At 51.5% G+C, this 11,099-nt stretch overlaps 1 long non-coding RNA gene across 1 annotated transcript; it reads left to right on the top strand.

Annotated features, from left to right (window-relative positions):
- The first annotated feature begins 216 nt into the window (after nt 1-216).
- LOC131574175 (uncharacterized) lies at nt 217-737 on the top strand. Its single transcript, XR_009276399.1, has 3 exons — nt 217-394; nt 473-514; nt 609-737. It is a non-coding gene; the product is annotated as an uncharacterized LOC131574175 (long non-coding RNA).
- Nucleotides 738-11,099: the final 10,362 nt, after the last annotated feature.

Genomic DNA, 11,099 nt, shown 5'->3' with positions numbered 1-11,099 from the left:
CTCGCCTTCATTCTCACCCGGCTCATCTAATTCCGCGTTCTCTCGGTCCTTGCGGCCATTCTTGTGGCCCAGAGTTTTGTCTCCCCGTTGTGTCCCCTCGTCTGTTATCTTGTGTGTCACGGGTGTCTGGGTGTAGTAGTCCTGGAGCTGCTCTGTCCTGCTGCCCAGCCTGGGTGTAGGCATGAGGGGACAAGTACCAGGCCCCTGTTATTTGAAATTTGTGATGTAGGGTGTAGTTGGAGTCTAGCGGGTGTTCCTAGATTGACACAAGATGTCAGGAGCTGTGAAGTTACCCTGCAGCACTTTGACTTTTGTCTCAGCTTTCTTTCAGATGCACACGGATGAAATCAGTGGCAGAGCGCCCCATCCAGGGTAAGGGGGTTCCCCTGAGAAGGTAAGTCAATGTTTGTCTTTGCAGGGCAACTGGAACCGGTCACTGTGTGACAGGTCTCCTCTTTGTCTTTATTTTTAGGAAGTGAAGCCGGCTATCAGCAGTCAAGGCAAAGCGGGCAAGGTGAGCGTTGACTGGTGGAGGGAAGCTGTTGTTATCGCTGGGCTCTCAGTTTCCGGTGCAATGCCAAGCGTCCCATCTTGTTTGCGTGCTTTAGGCGGTCCAGTCGCGTTTCGCTGAGACGTCCTCGCCAACCGGCTGGCACAGCTGCTTTACCACTCCTGTGAGCCCTGCGGAAGCATTACGGGACCGTGTGACGGAGCCTTTTCCACATAATGGGGCCGTGTTTGTGGCCTTCAGGAACTGGCCGAGGGGTTGCCGTGAGTTGGGGATGTCGGGAGGAGGAGTGAGGGCCTGTTCAAGTTTCAGCAATGCCACATCACTTTGTCTTCTCTTAACTCAGGCGCGCCCTGCGATGACGGCGTCCGGCTCCCGGTGTGGCTGAAGCGTGCGGCCTCAGGACGTGGCCGTTCGCAGGAGACCGTGAGTAGCGGAATTGTCATGTTTTGGCTGATGCCCTGCAAAGATCAGCCTCTGATTTTCTGTTTTATTTTTTTTTACCTCACCAGAAGACAACAGCCCGGCGATGGCAGGAACTTCCCGGATGGCGAGGCGGCCTTCCTTGGCGCTCCATGTGGATCCTCCCCGCTGGGCATCCGAGAGCTGAGTCGGAGGCTGCAAATTGCAGAGGGGCTGAAATCGGGGTGCCGGGTCGGGACTCGTGACCTGGGATTATGGAGTCAGCTTTGGGGACGGGGAGGTCCAGGCTGTGGCCCCTTAGGCCACGTGAAGGGAGAGCCTCACTTTTGTTCACAGTGCTGAGGTGTGCAGGACAGAGCAGCCCCAGGGCGTGTTGTATCACTTGTCCATTGTGCCTTGTGTGTCTTTTGTGCTTCTCGTGTTGTACGTGCCTCGCCTTATCTCTTCTGGGGGCTTACCAGACACCCCGGCGTAACTCCTCGCATCTCTGATCTCTGGGCTCCTCAGCCCGACACCATCGAAGCTTTGCCTCGGGAGCCCTCAGAGGTCTTGGAATCGCGTCTCTCTTTTAAAAGCATCCGATCGGATGTCTTTTAGAGGTCTTGTTCCGAGCTGTGTCAACAGCCGTGCGCCGCGAGGATCCATTGCTGCGGCTTAGGTCTTGAAGAAACGCAGAGATTGGTAGGGGGCTGTGGCCCTCAGATTCTCGGGCATCCGTCTTGGCAGTTGCTGGAGTTTGTCATTCCGTCAGCATCTTCTTCCTCCCGGGTTCTGCGAGCTTCATCAGCTCGCCTTCATTCTCACCCGGCTCATCTCATTCCGCGTTCTCTCGGTCCTTGCGGCCATTCTTGTGGCCCTGAGTTTTGTCTCCCCATTGTGTCCCCTCGTCTGTTGTCTTGTGTGTCACGGGTGTCTGGGTGTAGTTGTCCTGGAGCTGCTCTGTCCTGCTGCCCAGCCTGGGTGTAGGCATGAGGGGACAAGTACCAGGCCCCTGTAATTTGAAATTTGTGATGTAGGGTGTAGTTGGAGTCTAGCGGGTGTTCCTAGATTGACACAAGATGTCTGGAGCTGTGAAGTTACCCTGCAGCTCTTTGACTTTTGTCTCAGCTTTCTTTCAGATGCGGACGGATGAAATCAGTGGCAGAGCGCCCCATCCAGGGTAAGGGGGTTTCCTCGAGAAGGTAAGTCAATGTTTGTCTTGGCAGGGCAACTGGAACCGGTCACTGTGTGACAGGTCTCCTCTTTGTCTTTATTTTTAGGAAGTAGAGCCGGCTAGCAGCAGTCAAGGCGAAGTGGGCAAGGTGAGCATTGACCGGTGGAGGGAAACAGTTGTTATCGCTGGGCTCTCAGTTTCTGGTGCAAATGCCAAGCGTCCCTTCTTGTTTGCGTGCTTTAGGCGGTCCAGTCGCATTTCGCCGAGACGTCCTCTCCAACCAACCGGCACGCCTGCTTCACCTCTCCCGTGAGCCCTGCGGAAACGTTACGGGACCGTGTGATGGAGCCTTTTCCACGTAAAGGGGCCGTGTGGGTGGCCTTCAGGAACGGGCCGAGGGGTTGCCATGAGTTGGGGATGTCGGGAGGAGGAGTGAGGGCCTGTTCAAGTTTCAGCAATGCCACATCACTTTGTCTTTTCTTAATTCAGGCGCGCCCTGCGATGACGGCGTCCGGCTCCCTGTGTGGCTGAAGCGTGCGGCCTCAGGACGTGGCCGTTCGCAGGAGACCGTGAGTAGCGGAATTGTCATGTTTTGGCTGATGCCCTGCAAAGATCAGCCTCTGATTTTCTGTTTTATTTTTTTTTACCTCACCAGAAGACAACAGCCCGGCGATGGCAGGAACTTCCCGGATGGCGAGGCGGCCTTCCTTGGCGCTCCATGTGGATCCTCCCCGCTGGGCATCCGAGAGCTGAGTCGGAGGCTGCAAATTGCAGAGGGGCTGAAATCGGGGTGCCGGGTCGGGACTCGTGACCTGGGATTATGGAGTCAGCTTTGGGGACGGGGAGGTCCAGGCTGTGGCCCCTTAGGCCACGTGAAGGGAGAGCCTCACTTTTGTTCACAGTGCTGAGGTGTGCAGGACAGAGCAGCCCCAGGGCGTGTTGTATCACTTGTCCATTGTGCCTTGTGTGTCTTTTGTGCTTCTCGTGTTGTACGTGCCTCGCCTTATCTCTTCTGGGGGCTTACCAGACACCCCGGCGTAACTCCTCGCATCTCTGATCTCTGGGCTCCTCAGCCCGACACCATCGAAGCTTTGCCTCGGGAGCCCTCAGAGGTCTTGGAATCGCGTCTCTCTTTTAAAAGCATCCGATCGGATAGCTTTTAGAGCTCTTCTTCCGTGCTGTGTCAACAGCCGTGCGCCGCGAGGATCCATTGTTGCGGCCTAGGTCTTGAAGAAACGCAGAGATTGGTAGGGGACTGTGGCCCTCAGATTCTCGGGCATCCGTCTTTGGCAGTTGCTGGAGTTTGTCATTCCGTCAGCATCTTCTTCCTCCCGGGTTCTGCGAGCTTCATCAGCTCGCCTTCATTCTCACCCGGCTCATCTCGTTCCGCGTTCTCTCGGTCCTTGCGGCCATTCTTGTGGCCCAGAGTTTTGTCTCCCCATTGTGTCCCCTCGTCTGTTGTCTTGTGTGTCACGGGTGTCTGGGTGTAGCTGTCCCGGAGCTGCTCTGTCCTGCTGCCCAGCCTGGGTGTAGGTGTGAAAGGCCAAGTCCCAGGCCCCTGTAATTTGAAATTTGTCATGTAGGGTGTAGTTGGAGTCTAGCGGGTGTTCCTAGATGGACACAAGGTGGCTGGAGCTGTGAAGTTATCCTTCAGCTCTTTGAGTTTTGTCTCAGCTTTCTAAGCATTACATTATTCACTGCCCGATGTGGGGTTCAAAAGAGTAAGAAAAACCTATACTAATTACATTGTATTGGTACTTCCTGTGTGTTGGGCAAAAGGACTGTGGGATAAAGGACTTTGTAATGGTGTTCCTTAAGTTCATGTCTCTCAGGGTGGAGGCCTTCATGTGGTTCTAGTCTCTGAGCTTTTTTTGAGGTTTTAATCTACTTGTCCAGAAATGGATTACTTGTATTTATTTCTATTTTATGGCTATCTATCTATCTTCATTTGTTTATTATAGATGTGTATATTTTCATTTCTATATTATTCATTTAAATGCCATGCCTGTAAGTAAATAAAAAACAATAAGTCCCTTGATTTAAATATTTTTCATACCTATTTCTATCATATTGAACTTCTTTTTTTACACACCTAGATATAATACACAACAGATATTAAAATATATTAGCATCTATCCATATGGTTTTCATACTGAATATTAATCTACTTGTCTAGATTTGGATTACTTGTATTTATTTCTTTTTTCTTTCTCTCTAACTCTCTCTCTATATATATCTATGTAGCTCCCCTATATTTACTTTTACATGTATATATTTAGATATTTCTCTTTCTAATGTTCTGCTTTTTGAACTTTGCATTGCTTTCTCTTTGAAACTCTACCCATTCATTCAGCTAACAGGTCAGAATGACAAAAATATAAAGCTCTGGTGAACCCCGAGTGCAGAACGCGCTCGTCACTATGGAACTTAGGCATAGAAATTTGTCTCGGTGCATTTTAGTACCTCATGGATGCACAGATGTGTTTTATACACTCATATTTTACAGGGAAGTAAGAGGTGGAAAAACAAAAGCCACTTTCTTAACCCTAAGCCGTTCCTGACATAACAAAACCCTAAAGACGGCGTGCACAGAGAGGGGGTTTCTTTCCAAGGGAATTTAGAGAGATCCATTCCTGTTCCTTGCCAATGCCTACCGTAAAAACCAGAACAGCTCCACAGGTTTTTGGATTCTGCATCCAGCCCTCGCAGGGAATTTCCTGGCAGCTCGGGGTCCCCTCTGGGCAAGGGTACCCGGCACGAGCCCTCCCCATTCCCCGCTCACCTTGCTCCTCCAGCGCAGCGCCTGCCTCCCTCTGCCAGGGACCTCGGCGTGCCCCAAGGGACACGGGAGCCCCCCAGTGCCCACCCCGTCCCCCTCAGCCTTTGCTCCTCACCCCCAAAGAAGGCACAGAACAACTCCAACTGCCCTGGACAGCAGCACCCTGCTTTATTGGAAGCCCTTCTAGGTCTAGACCCCCTCCCAAAAAGGAGCTGTGCTGCAACAAGAAAAGGGGTGCCCCGGCTGCGGGCACTTCTGCACCACCGTGAGTCCAGAAAAACCCAAAATCACCGGAATTTAACCCAAAATATCCTCAGATCCAAAAAAAAACTCGTGAAAATTGGGTAAAATATGCAAAAACGGCAAAAAATCCCATAAAAATCCTGAGTTCTGGGGGTCAAACACCACTGCTACCCTGGCTGCGGGCACTTCTGCACTGCCGTGAGTCCAGAAAAACCCAAAATCCCAGGAATTTAATCCAAAAGAATCCTCAAATTAAAAAAAAAAAAACAAAAAATCCCATAAAATATGAGAAAATGGCAAAAAATCCCATAAAAATCCTGAGTTTTGGGGTCAAACAGCACTGCTACCCTGGCTGCGGGCACTTCTGCACTACTGTGCATCCAGAAAAACCCACAATCACCGGAATTTAACCCAAAAATTACCCCAATCCAAAAAAAACCCCGTGAAAATCCCATGAAATACGAAAAAATTGCAAAAAATCCCTGGAAAAATCTAGAAAAAATCTCATAAAATACAAGAAAATTCTGTAAAAATCCCCAAATGCCCCAAAACTGCCCCAAATCCCCTTCAGGATCTTTGGGAACCTCAATTTGTGCCTTTTAGGGATCAGTTTGGGGGATTTGGGAGGTTTTTTGGAGGATTTTGAGTGATTTTGGTGCATTTCAGGCCAATTTTGGTTGATTTCAGGGTGATTTCTGGTGATTTCAGGCTGTTTTTTTGCTGATTCTGGGGTGCTTGAGACTGATTTTGGGGTGTTTCGGGTTGATTTCAGGGTGATTTTGAGTGATTTTGGGGTGTTTCATGGCAATTTTTGGGTATTTTGGGGTGTTTCAGGCTGATTTTGAGTGATTTTGGGGTACTTCAGGCTGATTTGGGGTTATTTCAGGCTGATTTTGGTTGATTTCAGGGTGGTTTTGGGTGATTTTGGGCTACTTCAGGCTGTTTTTTTGCCGTTTTTTCACCGATTTTTGCTGATTTTGGCTGATTTTGTGCCGATTTCTGGATTTTAGGGCACATTTCTCGAATGCCACCCTGACGTGCGCATTGGGCGCCGTTTCCACCAGGGCTGCGTCTCCCGCCTGGGGTGTCTCATCTTCTGTCCCCAAACCCCCCAAAACTGCCCCAAATCCCCCAAAACTGCCCCAAATCTCCTTCAGGATCTTTGTGAACCTCAATTTTGATCCCGGTGACATTGTCCCTGCCCCGCACCCGGTGATGTCATTGTCGGCCCGGTGACGTCATAGTGTTCCCTGTGATGTCACCTTCTCTCCCCACGTGACGTCACGTGTCCCGCCCGGTGACGTCATCCGCACTCCGTGATGTCATCGCCAGCTCGTGACGTCACCGCCCCCTGTGTGATGTCACAAGCCCCCCCAATGTATGACGTCACCCCCCCCCCCCCGTGTCTGACATCACCAAACGCCCCCATATGATGTCACCACCCCCGTGTATGACGTCACGGCGCTGCTGTTGATGGCATCATGGCGGCCCCGTTGATTACGTCACTGCGGCCCCGTGTATGACATCACGGCCCTGCCGTCGATGACATCACGGCCCTGCCGTCGATGACATCACGGCCCTGCCGTCGATGACATCACAGCTCTGCCGTCGATGACGTCACGGCGCAGCCGTCGATGACGTCACTGCTTCCCCTGTCGATGACGTCACAGGAGGAGGACGGCTCCACCTGCCTGCACCACGCGGCCAAGAACGGGAACTTGGAGATGGTGGAGCTGCTGCTGGGAACCGGACAGGTGGACGTCAACGCCCAGGTGAGTGGTCAGTGAGTGACCACTGAGTGTCCACTCACTGTCCTGAGTGTCCACTCACTGTCCTGAGTGTTCTGAGTGAGCCTTGAGTGTGATCTGAGTGTGTGAGTGTCCACTCTGTGTGTCCCTGCTGGGAACTGGACAGGTGGACGTCAACGCCCAGGTGAGAGGTCAGTGAGTGACCCCTGAGTGTCCACTCACTCTCCTGAGTGACCCCTGAGTGTGTGAGTGTCCCCTGAGTGACCCCTGAGTGTCCAGTCAGTGTCCGGAGTGTCCTGGCAGTAGTCAGAGGGTCAGGGCTGCTCTGGGGCTGTTTTTGGGCTGTTTAGGGGTTGTTTCTCAGGTGTTTTTTTGGCTGTTTTAGGGCTGTTTTTGGGGTTGTTTTGGGGGTTGTTTTGGGGCTGTTTTTGGGTTGTTTTTGGGGTGTTTTGGGGTGATTTTGGGTGTCTGGAGGCGGCGCTGACCCCTGGATGACCCCTCAGGACAACGGCGGCTGCACCCCGATCATTTGGGCGGCCGAGCACAAACACATCGAGGTCATTCGGCGACCCCTGACCCTAGGGGCCGACGTCACCCTGACCGACAACGTGAGCGCACCTGGGGACACCTGGGGGGACCTAAGACACATCTGGGGACACCAAAACCACACCTGGGGACAGCTGAGATACACCTGGGGACAACTGGGGACACCTGGGGACAGCTGAGACACACCTGGGAACAGCTGAGGAACATCTGGGGAACATCTGAGATACCTGAGACACACCTGGGGACACCTGGAGAACATCTGGGAGACATTTGGGGACACCTGGGGGGACCTGAGACACACCTGGGGACACCTGGGGACACCTGGGGGGACCTAAGACACATCTGGGGACACCAAAAGCACACCTGGGGACAGCTGAGATACACCTGGGGACACCTGGTGACACCTGGGGGCCACCTGGGGACAACTGGGGACACCTGGGACACACCTGGGGACAGCTGGGGAACATCTGAGATACCTGAGACACACCTGGGGACACCTGGACACACCTGGGGACAGCTGGGGACACACCTGGGGACACCTGGGGGCCCCTGAGATACACCTGGGACACACCTGGGGACACCTGAGATATACCTGGAGACACCTGGGCACACCTGGGGACACCTGAGATATGCCTGGGGACACACCTGGGGAAACCTGGGGATAGAAGGAACACACCTGGGCACACCTGAGGGTACCTGGGGGGGTACCTGGGAACATACCTGGGGACACCTGGGATAGAGCGGATACATCTGGGACACACCTGGGGACACCTAGTGACACCAGGGGGCCACCTGGGGACAGCTGAGACACACCTGGGGACAGCTGAGGAACATCTGGGGAACATCTGAGATACCTGAGACACACCTGGGGACACCTGGAGAACATCTCGGAGATATTTGGGGACACCTGGGGGGACCTGAGACACACCTGGGGACACCTGGGGACACCTGGGGGGACCTAAGACACATCTGGGGACACCAAAAGCACACCTGGGGACAGCTGAGATACACCTGGGGACACCTGGTGACACCTGGGGGCCACCTGGGGACACCTGGGGACAGCTGAGACACACCTGGGGACAGCTGGGGAACATCTGAGATACCTGAGACACACCTGGGGACACCTGGAGAACATCTGGGAGACATTTGGGGACACCTGGGGGGACCTGGGGACACCTGGGGACAGCTGGGACACACCTGGGGACACACCTGGAACCCCGTCTAGAACCCAGTCCAGAACAGTCTAGAACTCAATCTAGAACCCAATCTAGAACAATCTAGAACCTAGTCTAGAACGCTCTAGAACCCAGTCTAGAACAATCTAGAACGTGATCTAGAACGCTCTAGAACGTGATCTAGAACGCTCTAGGACCCAGTCTAGAACGCTCTAGAACCGAGTCTAGAACAATCTAGAACGTGGTATAGAACGCTCTAGAACAATCTAGCACGTGATCTAGAACACTCTAGAGCAATCTAGAACCCAGTCTAGACCCCGATCTAGAGCAATCTAGAACACGTTCTAGAAGCACACCTGGAACACACCTGGGGACAGCTGGGGACATCTGGGACACACCTGGGGACACCTGAGATACACCTGGGGACATCTGGGGACACACCTGGGGATACCTGGGGACACCTTGGGGACACACCTGGGGACACCTGGGGGCCCCTGAGATACACCTGGGACACACCTGGGGACACCTGAGATACACCTGGGGACACACCTGGGGACACCTGGGGATAGAAGGTGTTGGAGTCTGAAATACAGACTGTGTGCCCTTGCTTTTAATGTTTAGTTCTGGGATTCAAGAGAACACTGAATTTCATATAATATTAAATTCATGAGCATGTTTTCATAGTGATACATGAAAACAAATGCTAAAGTTAGATAAGAAAGGTAGGTGTGTAGATTAGAAAGTTTCTTAAATCACTGGGTGAAAAAGTAGTTTAGAGAACAGGAGACAAGATGGAGGATTTAGGGTGTTGTCTCTTGTCCTTCTTCTTTCTTCTTCATGTTCTTCTCCTAGAGGTTTTTGGGTAGTAGTTAGTAATTGGATAGAAAATGCCGCAGTGCATCACAGAGGTGATGGGTCATTGGGTCATTAAGAAAAATAATATACGTGTCTATTGTTAATTGGATAAAAATAAGTATAAAGATAAAAGAACTGCGTAGTTCGGGGCCATTTTGTGTATCAGACATGAAGTGTGCCACAAGGCCTTGTTTGTACCATCAGAAGCAAGAAATGTACCAAATTGCAAAGATTAACCTTGAAACCAGCCTAGAGAAACCTGTTAACTTTTGTAAGGATTCTGCAATAAACACGAGAAACAAGATTCTAACGAGCTCGAGAGTTTACTTCGAATAATGAGAACTGAGATATAAGTGGAACTCCCCACGAGGGAGGATCCCAGGAGAATTCAGCCCAGAGAAGGCTGGGGAACTATAGAAAGCTGTATTCACAGAGAATTCAGCCCAGAGAAGGCTGGGAAATTATAGAAAGAACTGTATCTACAGAAAATTCAGCCCAGAGAAGGCTGGGAGATTATAGAAAGCTGTATTCACAGAGAATTGAGCCCAGAGAAGGCTGAGAGACTAAAGAAAAGATATATCCACAGAGAACAGAGCCCAAAGGAGGCAAAGAAAAGAGAGACAGAGGTAACAAGTGGTGCCCCGTGTGAGGACAAACTCACAGAAGCTTCAATCAACACCTGCAGGATCACAGCAACCAGTTCCTGAAAGAAATCCTGGAGAAAAACATCTGCTATCACATTCCGAAATTCCAAGGGCCCTGGACTCGGAACATTGGATTCTGCTGGTCAGTAATCTGAAGATAGCCAGGTCTGGTAAGCTGTATACAGTCTATATAATGGGGTTGAATATTTATAAAGAGAGATTGTTTAAACCCAGGATTTGGGGGAAAATATAAATATGATGTTTAAAGAGTTAATAGCCCCGGGAATAGGGGGAGATGAACTGCCCTTTCTGAAAGCACGGGAAAACCCAGATAATTCCCCGGCGGCGTGGTACCCCTGCCCCTGTCCCTTCAGAGAACGTGGGGGGACGAGGGAGGAATGCGAGGGAAAACTGAACACCGGGAAGCTTGTGTTACTTCAGAAAGCAGAGTGAGCAGTTTGTTATATTGTTAGAGATTAAAAAGATTGCATGGAGAGATATGATGGTTTATATAGAGTTTTTTTTTTTGGAATTATTGCAGTTAGAAGAAATCGCGGGGGGCGGAATGGAGAAAAAAAAAAAAAAGTTAGAAAAGTTCCACGCTGTTTCTAAAACCACGCCTTTAGAACAGCCCCCTACCCTGCACCCTCCATGCACGTCAGAGGAGCCAGAGCGAGGGAAGGAGCCTACCCCGCCCTCTGACGAATTTAATAACACAGAGATGTTAGAAAAGGCTAGTAAAGGTGTGTCTGCCCAAGAGGGGACACGGAGGGGGGTATTTGCTCAGCAGGCAACCCCGAAAATACCCGCCCATCAGGCGGAGTTAGAAGCTGCCCAAAGAGGAGAGGCTTCAAAGAGCGGCGGGAAACGGCGGGATGGCCGCGCCGCGGAGTGACCCCGAGCAAAGGGGGGAAAGATTAGAGAAGGAAAAAAAAAATATTAGAACGCTGCCGTAGACAGACAGCGAAAGAAAAGGGGCTGGCCAAAGTTATAAATGCACGCCCCGCAGGGAAAGCACTGCCGTG

Source organism: Poecile atricapillus, unplaced genomic scaffold (genome assembly GCF_030490865.1).
Source record: "Poecile atricapillus isolate bPoeAtr1 unplaced genomic scaffold, bPoeAtr1.hap1 scaffold_100, whole genome shotgun sequence".
Taxonomy (NCBI): Eukaryota; Metazoa; Chordata; class Aves; order Passeriformes; family Paridae; genus Poecile; species Poecile atricapillus.
Note: the sequence above shows the minus strand (reverse complement) of the source record. Positions and strands in the feature narration are given on the sequence as shown.